The sequence below is a fragment of the Arachis ipaensis genome, chromosome B7, assembly GCF_059453495.1.
Source record: "Arachis ipaensis isolate K30076 ecotype BB chromosome B7, ASM5945349v1, whole genome shotgun sequence".
In the NCBI taxonomy this organism is placed as follows: domain Eukaryota; kingdom Viridiplantae; phylum Streptophyta; class Magnoliopsida; order Fabales; family Fabaceae; genus Arachis; species Arachis ipaensis.
Window position 1 is genome coordinate 124,791,708 of NC_142442.1, and position 12,594 is coordinate 124,804,301.

Sequence of the window (12,594 nt, forward strand, 5' to 3'; positions counted from 1 at the left end):
TATCCTCGCATAACAGAAATTCAGAATCCCAATCCTAATAACAAACAAACCCGAGCATTACTCGAAGATCCACTTATTTAAACTGACGAATATAACTCGTCAAGGCAGGTGAAAAAAGGGAAAAAAGCGAGTAATCGGCAATTCATAAGAAATATCCAATCATCATCCCCACTCTTTACTTTTTCTCAGTTTTATTTCTTAACGTTTTGCTTTTAAGTCTCTTATCCTGATAACTAACTTGGGCGTCGGAGTCCTTTTTTGCAGGGTCCACGCCGAGGTCACCAGTTCACAGGAGCGAGCTTCCGAGTCCTCCCTCAGCTGTGTAGCCGACCATATCTCGGAAGCATACTCTGGACAGAACAATAATTATAGAGAATTTTATTGGTATTTTTTTTAAGGGACTAATTTATGTGTAGTGTTAATTTTTAAAAACTTATTTATTATTTTTTTTATATTGATCAAACTTTGGTGTAACACTTAATTATTGAATTTTATAGTATTTTTTAAAATTTTAACGGTAGAACAATTCCCAAAGAGTGAATTATAATAGCAATTTTTTTTAATTTATCTGTAGCAATACGCTTGGAGGTATTCTATTTGTTAAATATTTGAAAAGACAATACACAGGAAACATATTTTTAATATTTAAAAGAGAAATACACAAAAAACACATTACACATTTTAACTAATATTAAATACACAATACATGAAAAATGTATTATATTTTTCTGATTAAATAAAATATAACTGAATAATATTTATTTTGTACATGCTTATCTTAACACAATGTTAAATTCAATTATTAACACTACAAGGTAGGCACAAAATACTGGCGGTTTTTTTTATGATTAGCGGCGATTAAACCACCGCAAAATCAAAGGCTGCGGCTCTCTGGACTGCCACGGTTATGGGTGCGGGAATTAGGTTTGGCGGCGGTTTTCAGCAACCGCTGGTAAAACTGCCGCTAAATCAATATTTCGTGGCAATCGTTCAGAAAACCGCTTCCAAACATGAGTAATACGATTTCCAGCATGTTCACCAGCGGTTCTAAAACCGCCGCTATTTACTTAGATGTTTTCAAGTTGACGCGTGTTTTGCGGCGGTTTTAAAACCGACACAATACATAACTAAGCTTTCGGACACAATTACCGGCGGTTGCATACCGCCGCGATCTTGGACAAATTTTGAGTAGCTTTGAGATACTTTTCGGCGGTTTTAAACTGCCGTTAAATTAAGAAAAATTAAAAAAAAAAGAAATTGGGTTTTTTTAAAAAAATCATATAATTTTTTTTAAAATATTATAGAACTATTTTTTGTTTTTTAGATTTTTTAATATTTTAAGAGTTAGTATTTTCAACTTTAGAATCTAAACTTGTAACAAAAACAAAAAAAATTATCTGCAAAATAAAATAATATATTTATAAAAATACGAAGAAAACAAATCTCTTGCAAAGAGTTGCATAATCTAATTCAAAAAAAATATTTGCTTCAATCCATGTTATATGCAAACTTAATATACTATTTTTCACTCTATCATTCTACGAAACTTATTCCTGCAGCAATTTCTGGTGGCAGCTCTTCATCCTGCTGTTGAAATAGATAAATCAGAGCACTCTCCATCACCTGCCTCTTTTTCTTCTCTGCTACTGCCTTATCCTCCATCACCTTCCTCTTCAACTTCTCGCCTTCCAGCTCTGCCTGCAGTTCAAGCATCTTCCTCTGGGTCTCCTCTACTTGGACTCCGTTGCCTGGCGCATGTGAATTCGAACCGAAGAGTTGAGTAGGAGTCGGACCGAAACGCACACCACATACTCTACCCGGTTTTTCTTTTCCGAAAACCTGAGCAATGGAATCATTTTGAGACAATACTCTAGAAGACTCATCATGTTGCTCAATCTCCTCAATTCTTTTCTACAGACACAAATTAGCAAATACAATCATTTTGTTGATAGGTCCATCTCATGTCAAGAACATGCTAAACAGGAGGATTAACTGTATCACTTTCATCACAGTAAAAACTCACTCAAATATGAGAGAAAAAAATTGGGTTCAAAAGTTATTTACATAAAACAACTAAAATAACAATTGTTCCATAGGATGCCAACCACTATAAAAAGAAATAAGGGATAAGTGAAACTGAATTATTTCAATTCTAACCCAACTGTTTCTAAATTACATTGAAGTTAAAACTATCTAGAAACATCTGAGGTAAATTTGCAACAATAATTAAAAGTAAGAAGAATTGGAAATTGTAAACTTCTTTTTGTCTATTTTGACATAGGGGCTGAAATTGTAAGTGAAAAATTGATGAATTAGGATTAATAGAAACTCATATTTGATTATTTTATTGTTGTTTCCAATCCAATTCCAAACTAATTCATGAAGTAAATCATCCAGCAAAGAAATAAAGAACAAATAAAATAGCGAAGTAAACTATTAACGTATTTGAGATCATAATTTTATCGATCATAATTTTTTTAAATTTAAAGAAATAAGTTAAATGAAATTAAAGCAAAAAAGGCTTAATCTAAGAAATCAAACAACCAGTAGTTGTTAATCACAGTCAATCTTCGGCAACGGCGCCAAAAACTTGGTGCAGAATTTACAATCCACAAACTAATCGGCAAGTGCACCGGGTCGTACCAAGTAGTACCTCAAGTGAATGAGGGTCGATCCCACGAGGATTGATGGATTAAGCAACAATGGTTAAGTGATTTACTTAGTTAGATAAATAGAAAAGAGTGTTCAGAGTTCAATTGCATTAAACATTAATACAGAGAATCAGAAAAATAAACAGTAAATTGAGGTGAAATGTATATGGAGAAAATAGTTAAGGTTTTAGAAATATCTATCTTCCGGATTGACTTTTCTTACCAACTATTTTAATCATGCAAGATTCAATTCATGGCAAACTATATGTGACTAAACCCTAATTTCTTAGACCTTTTTAGTCTCCTCTAACCTTCATCAACCGCCAATTCCTTGGTCACTTAATTCCAATTAGAGGGTGAAGTTCAATTCTAGTTTATGTGCCACAAAAACCCTAGTTACCCAAATATAAGAGGATTATATGTCACATATTCTGTTAAATCTAGATAATTAGAAATTTAGGAGAAATTATTTTCAAGCTGTTGTTCAAGTAAAAAGCTTTTCCAAGTTATACAAGAACTCAATTAGAAAAAGGGTCATACTTCCGTTCCATTCAAATTCATAAGATAAAGAACGAAAATAATTCTTGAAATATAAATCAGTACATGAATTAAAATAGAAAAATAATAGTATCAATCCATACAATAGACAGAGCTCCTAACCTTAACAGTGGAGGTTTAGTTGCTCATGGTTCATAGAGAAAACTAGGATTATGTAAAGTACGGAATGAGGTAGAAGAGAAGAGATTACAATAGCTCGAAGGGCTGATTCTTTCTCCTTTTATATCTAATCATAATTAATGTAAAATATATTTTATAAAACTAAATAATATTTTTTTCCTATTTATAATTAAAATAAAGTTTAATCCAAATTAATTAAGAAATCTCGTGCTGGCTCGTTGAGGCGTGGGGACCACTTTAAGTTGCTGAACCTGGTGCCAAACTTGGGCTGGGCCAAGTTTGGCACCACTCCACCCGTGTCTCACATCATGCAATTCTTCAACCTGGCGCCACCAAGGCAACACAAAAGGGGAGCTTTTTAGTGATCATGGCACCAAACTTGGAGAATCTCAAGTTTGGCGCCACCAAGGCAGCAAGCAAGGAAGGCGTTGTGATGATCATGGCGCCAAACTTGGGATTTTCCAAGTTTGGCGCCACCAAGACAGTAATTCTATATGAAAGGTGTAGACTATTATATATCGTTGGAAAGTTCTAGAAGTTGGCTTTCCAATGCCGCTAAAATCATGTCAATTGGACCTTTGTAGCTCAAGTTATTTCTGTTTGAGTTCAAGAAGGTCAGGGTTGACAACATCATCTACTTTCTTCCTCTTCTTCTACAGAAATTCCATCAAATCCATCTGAATGCTACCTGAAATAAACCAAATTGCACACAAATCAAAGTAGTATTCATAGTGGCTCAAAAATACTTAAATCTTGATTAAACTTAACAAATTTAAATGCAAATTCACTAGGAAAAGATAGGAAAGATGCTCACGCATCAAGTATTTTCAAGATTAGTGGCTATAAGTTCTTCCAATGGAGTACTTTTCTCAAGAGTATTACTCAATGCATCAGCAGAAGACATTCTGTCAACTCTAAAACAATAAATCTAAATCATAACAATTCACAAAAAATTACAGAAATAACAGAAATCAAATCTCAGAAATCAAATCACAGAAATCAACTACAGACAATCACATAAATCACAAAAATATGAATGATAATGAACAGAATAAAAAATATAAATTATAATTAATATAAATCACAGATTATAAAAAATGCTATAGTAATTAACAAATTCTTCAAAGTAAATTAAAATTACAAAGATAATATGATAGATGAACCGTAAAACTATAACTGAATGAATTTAAATGGGGAGCTTATAGAGACTTATTTACCAAAAGGAAGAGGAGCTAACGGCGAAGATCGGCGACGTCGCGAAGAGGTGGAGACACAAACAGGCTCTGACAGCGAAGTGGCTCTGATGCGAAGAGGCTCTGACGCAACGCTGCGGTCTCGGCTGGGTCAAGCGGCAACCGTTTTGTTCTCCTCGGCTGGCCAGGCGCGATGACGACATTCTCCACAGCGGTGGTGACTGGTAGTGGTAGGAGCTTGGCATTGGTGGCGAGGGGATAGGAGATGGCAGATAATGGCGATGACTGGTACTGGTGAGAGGAAATGGAGTTTTAAGTGAGGTCTCAGGAGAGATGAGAACGAGCGTGAATGTGTGACGACTAGGGCTACTGGGGGTTTCTCAAATTCTGAAGTAATATATATATATATATAAAATATGGGGTATAATTGTCTTTTCACATATACGGAGATTATACGAGTCCCCATGGGGCGGAGGCCTCTATCCCCGCCCCGTATAATAAACGGATCCCCGTCTCCCATCCTCACGGGTACAAAATCCCCCCATATCTGCCCCTCAATGGATAAATACCCACTCCGTCGGAGATTTTTGTCATCCCTACTCTTCTATTAGGTTTGCCAACTCCTTGGGTATGTACTTGGGGGGTGATGCTGGGTAATTCTAGAACATCAAAAACAGAGTTTAACGATGTGCTAGATAAAATTTAAAGGAGACTTGCTTTATAAAAGGGCATATTCTTTAACAGAGCTGGCCAGATTTGCCTTGCAAAATTGGTAATTTCATCAATTTCTATTTACAAGATGCAAGTTAGTTATCTTTCTTCTTCCACTTGTAATGAAATTGATAAGATGGTGCACCAATTTGTGTGGAGCAGTACCTATAATTCTCGGGGCCTCCATCTAACCTCTTGGAAGACCCTCATTACTCCTAAGAGATTCGGTGGTCTAGCCTTCCGAGTTTCTCACCTTGCTAATTTAGCATTGTGGGACAAATTAGTTTGGCAGATTATTCATAATTAAGACAAGTTTTGGGTTCAAGTTTTGAAAAAAAAAAGTATCTCTTAAATAGAAATATTTTTTTATATTCAAGCTGGAAATCATTCTTATCCTATTTTGAAGGCTATTATCAAAGTTGCAACTAGTTTCAAGGATGGCTTTACGTGGTCGATTGTGCCCTTGTCTAATTCCTTTTGGTTTTATCTTTGGATGAGAACTAGTACAGTTGGGGAGAAGATGAAAGTTATTAAAATAACTGAATATAATTATAAGATAAATGATGACAATGCAGATCATGCTTGGCAACTAATCAATTTTATTCTTTCATGTTAGAGGAGATGAAACATGAGATTTTGAGCCATCAGTGCCTTTTAATATTGACAGTGAGCCTGGGTGGATATCTTTGGCTCTTGGAATGCGCTATTAATTGGAATGTTCAAGAAGACTAGAGATGGATTTGGAAGCTTAAAATCCTTGAAAAAATCTGATTGTTTTTATGGTTGGGCCTCCATCATGCTCTTTCAACCGCAGAGTTGCGATGTCATTGTCAGTTGGCGGCATCAGTTATCTGTCTAAGGGACTGCACGAAAGTAAGACAGATTTGCCAATTTCTAGGGTTCACGGCCGATACTCTTTTCTTCAACGGTCAAGACTTTAAAATTTGGATTCATTGAAGAATTTGGGACACAAACTTGAAAATATTTATAGCTGAATTGTGGTGCATTTGGGTTTATCACAATAAAGATCTCATCATTAATAAAAGGGTCCTCTATTTATTTGGTGGGCTATAAAACTCAAGCAATGGCAGAAACCTTGAGAGAGACTGAGTTATCAAACACCCATGACATCCTGTATGTTCTTCTCAGGTCATGGATATGTCCGGTACCTGGGTACCTGAAGCTGAAGTGCGATGGAAATGTCTTCAAGAGGAGAAGCTAGTTGGCTTTGGATGTGTACTCCGCGTTGAAACAGGAAATTGGATTCATGACAGCTCCGGTAAAGTCGATGGAGTGAGTGTCATGCGTGCTGGAATTTGGACGATTTTGTGTGAATTGTTGATGGCTTTGGAGATTGGAGCTAATCGTGTGATTTGTGAGATTGATTCAATGTATACCTTTTTCCTTGTTAATCACTATTGTTATCTAGAAGACCATGGGGAGAGGAATTTATTGCAAAGAATTTTTGAGCTCAAATATAGCCCAAATTAGGACCTGTGTTTTGTGTTTATCCAACGATGTGCGAATGCAGTGGTAGATTAGTTGGCCAAAGAGGAAGCCTGTGAGAACTATACAACAGGAGACTGGCTAGAGCTACACACACCCATACTTTATCTGCTATAGAATGACTTAGAATATATTCTTTGTGCATCCTATTGTTTCTTTTCTTTTTTGGTCCTCTTGTTGTGTGTGTGTTTTTTTTTTCTTTATATTTATACACACAAAAAAAACTCCATTTTGTATGGACGATAATGATCAAGTTGTTTACATTTTTTGGTACTCGAAGATAACAATTTAATTGAGATTAAAAATTATATATTTTTATAAATTTTTAAATATTGTTTTTTATTTATAATTAAATTATTCTTTCGTTTGATAAAAAGTTATTTGCAATCACATCCAATATTTTTTCAAGAATGACATTCTACTCGATAAATCGATTATTTATTCGAAAAAGTTCGTATCTACTATCATCTTTTTAACTAATCACATGATTAAAAAAACTATTACATTAATAGACTCTAATATATTTATTAATTCATTTTTTATTTATTAAATATATAGAATAATAATAAATATCTAAATAATTGAGATATTTAATATTTATATTTTACTTAAAAATTTAAATTTAAATCTTGAAAATGGTAAAAATATTATATAATAAAAGGCATTTTAAAAATAAAAACTTCTACAGCAAATTTTTCCAAGATCTCATTATATATAATATATAGAAGGGGTTAAGTATGAATTTGATTCCTAAGGTAGGGGTTGAAAATTTTTTTCGTCCTCAATTTTTTTGCATACAAAATTGTCCCTAAAATTCAACTTGATTTTAAAATTGTCATTCAGACAATTATACCCTTACCCCTATCACAATTTCGTCATCTCCTCTCTGCTTCTTCATCTTTTTCATCCTTCATCTTCTTCGTCCCTGTTCAGTGATTTTCATATTCCAGATTCAAACCAAACCAAAAATAGAGATTCACCCAATCAATAGAGCATGACATTGAAACAACATCAACATATCCAAATTTACACAACAGCAACATCAACATATCAAAATCACCAAGCAACACGCAACGAGAAAATTACACAGAAAATTTCACAACAAATTTCACATAGAAGAAGAAGAGGAAGGGGATTGGATTTCAATTTACTAGTTCAACCACAGCAGCTACAAGCAACGTCAACAGAAATTACAGATCAAGCCACAATTCAGCACGGTGAGTGGGGAGGACCAGCGGAACAGCGGCGGGCGGTGAGGGTCATGGAGCAGCGGCGAGGACGCGGGAAGAAGTGACGAGCGGCGAGGAGGGCAGCGAGTAGAGCGGTGAGCGGCGAGGACCAAAAGTGGCAGCGAGGACCAGAAGCACCGGCGGCAGTGGAGGACGCGAATCCCTTTAGCTCGCGCATCTCTCTCTCTCTCTCTCTCTCTCTCTCTCTCTCTCTCTCTCTCTCTCTCTCTCTCTCTCTTCGCGGTCAGTGACGGTGGCGACGAACCCAGGACGACGGAGGCTCCCCCCCCCCACCTTCCCCCTCGTGATCCCTTCCCCTTTCTTCTTCCCCCTGGTGGTCCCTTGACTCCCTTCTCCCATTTAACCCGTTTTCTTTCTTTTCTTTTTTATTTATTTTATATTTTTTTAATCAAGAGTAATTTAGTAATAAAAAATAAAATTTTGGTAAAAAGGACGATTTTAAAATTAGGTTAAACCATAGGGACGATTTTGTAAGTAAAAAAAGATTGAGGACGAAAAAAATTTCAGCTCCTATCTTAGGGATCAAAATCGTAATTAACCATATATAATAGTCTACTCTAGTAGATAAATAAATAATCAGATCTGCTACACATACAAGCCTTTTTTGCTTACAAGCTATACAAGTTGGCCCAGCCCAAAAAAAAACCACGCGCACACAATCTTTAGAATAAAGCGTCAAACACACACGCCTCACACAATAGTTGCGTTTTTCAAAACACGCTCATTATGGCACACTCTTCCTCTTCTTCCTCAAACAAAACGCAAACTGTCAAGTTTCAAGCCACATTCGAAGAAACGTTCCAACTCCTCGCGAAGAGTAGAAGAAATCAAGAACAAAAGATACAAATCTCCATAAAAAATCAGCAGGAAAAAGGAAGAAACATTATTCAAGGTAACGTACTGTTTTACTGTTCTTCAAGGTTTTTCACATTTCTGTTTTTTATTTCGAATTTGAAGCACTATATCGTCAGTATTTCTCGCTCTATTTCTTCTAGGTTCTTCTAGGTTTTACTGTTCTTATTGTTTTAGATCTCATATTACTGTTCTGATGAAACTGTTCTTCGTTTATGCTATCTTACATACTTCTAGTGAATGCTTTAACGTGTGTTTTGGTACATATTTTGTGCATGTTTTCATATTTTTTAAGTAGGTTTGTGCATGTTTACATGAAAGACTCTTTCTCTTCTAACTGATTTTTGGGTGTATATGGCCGATTGTTGGGTGTATATCTCGGACTTGGCATGCAACGGTTGCTTCTAGTGGCATTTTGAACTTAAATATATTTCTATTTCATATAATGTCATATAATCCAAAAAATGTAGAGGTGTATGGGACTGATATATATATTAGGAGTTTTGAAGTCTAACTGGTACTGTTCTAATTGTGCTTGACCTTGTAGTGTCATTTTGTGCATGTTTAAGTGAATTGAATATGATTTTGAACTGATTTAATTAAATAATTATGGGACTGTATTTGGGTGTATATGGCAGATTTTTGGATGTATATGGCCGATTGTTGGGTGTATATCTCGAACTTGGCATGCAACTGTTGCTTCTAGTGGCATTTTGAACTTAAATATATTTCTGAACTCATATAATCCAAAAAATATAGAGGTGTATGGGACTGATATATATATATATATATATATATATATATATATATATATATATATTAGGAGTTTTGAAGTCTAATTGGTACTGTTCTAATTGTGCTTGACCTTGTAGTGTCATTTTATGCATGTTTGAGTGAATTGAATATGATTTTGAACTGATTTAATTAAATGATTATGGGACTAGGTTTGGGTATATGTGGATGGTATTTGGGTGTATTTGACTGATATATGGGTATATTTTTTATATATTGACAGCATCTCTTTTTCATTGCAGTAAAAATGGCAAGCAAAAACAAAGGTGGAAAAAACGTAAGCACAAATATATGTCTTAGATCAAATCAATTTTTCATAGTACAAATATATCTTATTCTAATGACTCTAATTTTGCTTTGTTTACAACAAACCAAAGACTTGAAGTGTGCAACCCATTTGTTGAGTGAAAAATTTGGAAATATGAGCGAGGAAAAGAAAGCAATTGTTTGGGATTTAGGTTTCGGTGGACTGATGCACATCCCGCCACTAAGGGTGCATCACAAATTATTAAAGGAGTTGGCTAACTCCTTTAAATTGGGGAAAAACACACTCGAAACGGCTACGGTTCGTTTAGAGTTAAACCCAACACAATAGGGGCTGCACTTGGCCTCAACGCATCAGGTAACTCATTACAGAAAATCTCTATACTTCCATTCTTCGTAATATCTTATTCTACTATAGTGCTATCATATAATCAAGAAACAAACATAGGTGTATATGAGTCATATTGGGGTGTATATGAGTGATATTTGGGTGTATTTCAAGTGATTTTCAGTATAAGTTATTTTCTTTTTTGTAAGAGATCTATTTCCTCAGAAAGTCAGTTATAAGAAACTTTCTGAAGAGAACAAATAGATTTTTCGAAGATTCCAGGGGAAGACTCTAAAAAGTCTGACGGGTGAGATGATGAGTATTGGTGTTGGAAATGAACAGGATCGCCTCATGTTCAAGAGGATTTTCATCCTCTATATACAAATGGCGTTCCTGTTGCCAACCAAAATAAACAAAATCTCCCCTGTGCACCTAGCACCAATTTTTAAGATGGACAAAATAAAGGAGGGCAACTGGGGAGCCCATGTTCTGAATTTCATCATCAAGCGCATAACTGATTACAATCTGAAAAAGAAAAAGTCAATCGACGGATGCCTGTTTGCCCTGATGATAGTCTACTTCCATCTGTCAAAAAACAAAGACAAGAAAGGAGAAGAAAGACCTCCACAACCCTGGATTGCCAACTGGAATAGAGAGCAGTTGGTTAAATGGATGAGAGCAGAAATGGATGAACATATGGTAAGTGAAAAGAATATCTTGGGTGTATTTTATTTACGTGGATGCTATTAACTAACATTTTTACTGTTTCAGGGAATTGTAAAGATGGCCGAAACAAAAGAGAAATTGAAACAAATGAAGAAAAAGAAAAGAAAGAAAAAAACAAAAAAAAAACAAAAAAAGGAAGGCAAGTTCATCATCATCTGAGAGTGAAACATCTGAAGCTGAAGTCTATTCTTCCTCTGAATCTGAGACTGAAGAAGACTCAGATGAACCAAAAAGGAAACAACCCGCCCGAACAGCTAAAAAGTAAGTAACATACTTGGGTGTATTTTGTCACTTTTAGTGTATTTTTTAATAATGATTGTTTGCCTTCCAGAATGGAATCCGAAAAAAGGAAGAAGAATCAGGAGGATTCCGATTCAGAAAATGAATCGAATGATGAGTAATGTTCTAAAATTATCATCGCTTTCTTTTCCGTTTATTCTCAAAATTTCATGTATTAACAGAGCGTTTCTTATTAACTTTCAGAAGCGAAGAATCATCACTAGTAGAAAAACAAAAAACAAAGAAAAAAATTCAGACTAGAGCCAAAAAGTAAGCACTTCTTTGGATAGTGTTTTCTGATCAATTTTATTTTATCTTTCTGATTCATACTTTTTTTTCCCAGGACGCAATCCAAAAAGAGCAAGCTCATTGTTGAGAATTCATCTCTTGAACAAACTCAATCCTATCATGGGTAGGATACTTTGTAAAGCTATATTACCATTTACCATCAAAATTATATTTGTTAACATGTTGTTTTATGCATGTACTGTCAGATCTGAAATTGGAACTGAAGAATTAGAAGAATTCTTAAGGGAATCTAAAAAGAAGAAAAACAATGAAAAATCTGCTGCACAGGGGTTTGTTATGTTTGGGGTGTATATTACCGATTTTAAGTTGTTTTCGTTGCTAATAATTATTTCTGGTTTCCCAGGGAGAAGGGAGCTGACCTGCGATCGATAGAAGGTCACTATGACTCATCCGAGACGTAAGAACCTTTATTTGATAAAATTAAATCTTGTTATCCTGATTTAAGCGTATGGTATTTTTACTGAATGATATCTATTCTATGTTTAAAATATCGGAGGTAAACTTAGGAAGCGATGATCCTTTGTCTCAAGGACACACAAATCAAAGCAGCATAAACAAACCGGTGAAGAGCATGTAATTTCTCTTTCTAATACCGGTTGATTTTATCTTTTATTACCTTCTGTTTCTAATTCTGTATATATATATATATATATATATATATATATATATATATATATTTAGAAAAAAAAAGCCCTTTAATGTTTTATACAAGAAAAAAAAAGACAGGAAAAAAAAAAAGCAAAAACTGCAACTACGTAAGTTCTCAAAAAACAAAGCCTGTGTTTCTTTTGAATGCTTCGGGTATATTTTTTACTTTCTTTGGGTGTATTTCAGATTGAGCCTAGTAGAAGAATCCGCCAATGACCTAGCTGAAGAGAACATGATGGTTGTGCGAGTAGAGACACAGTCACAAACTGAAGCACTTTCAATGTGAGTTTTTCAAGTATATTTCAACCTTATAACCATTTTATTTTCACGGGCTTTATTAACCTTTTATTTTTGTCTTGTTTAGAGTTCCGATTCAAGTTTATCTACCTCTGTTCCAGTCAACCCCT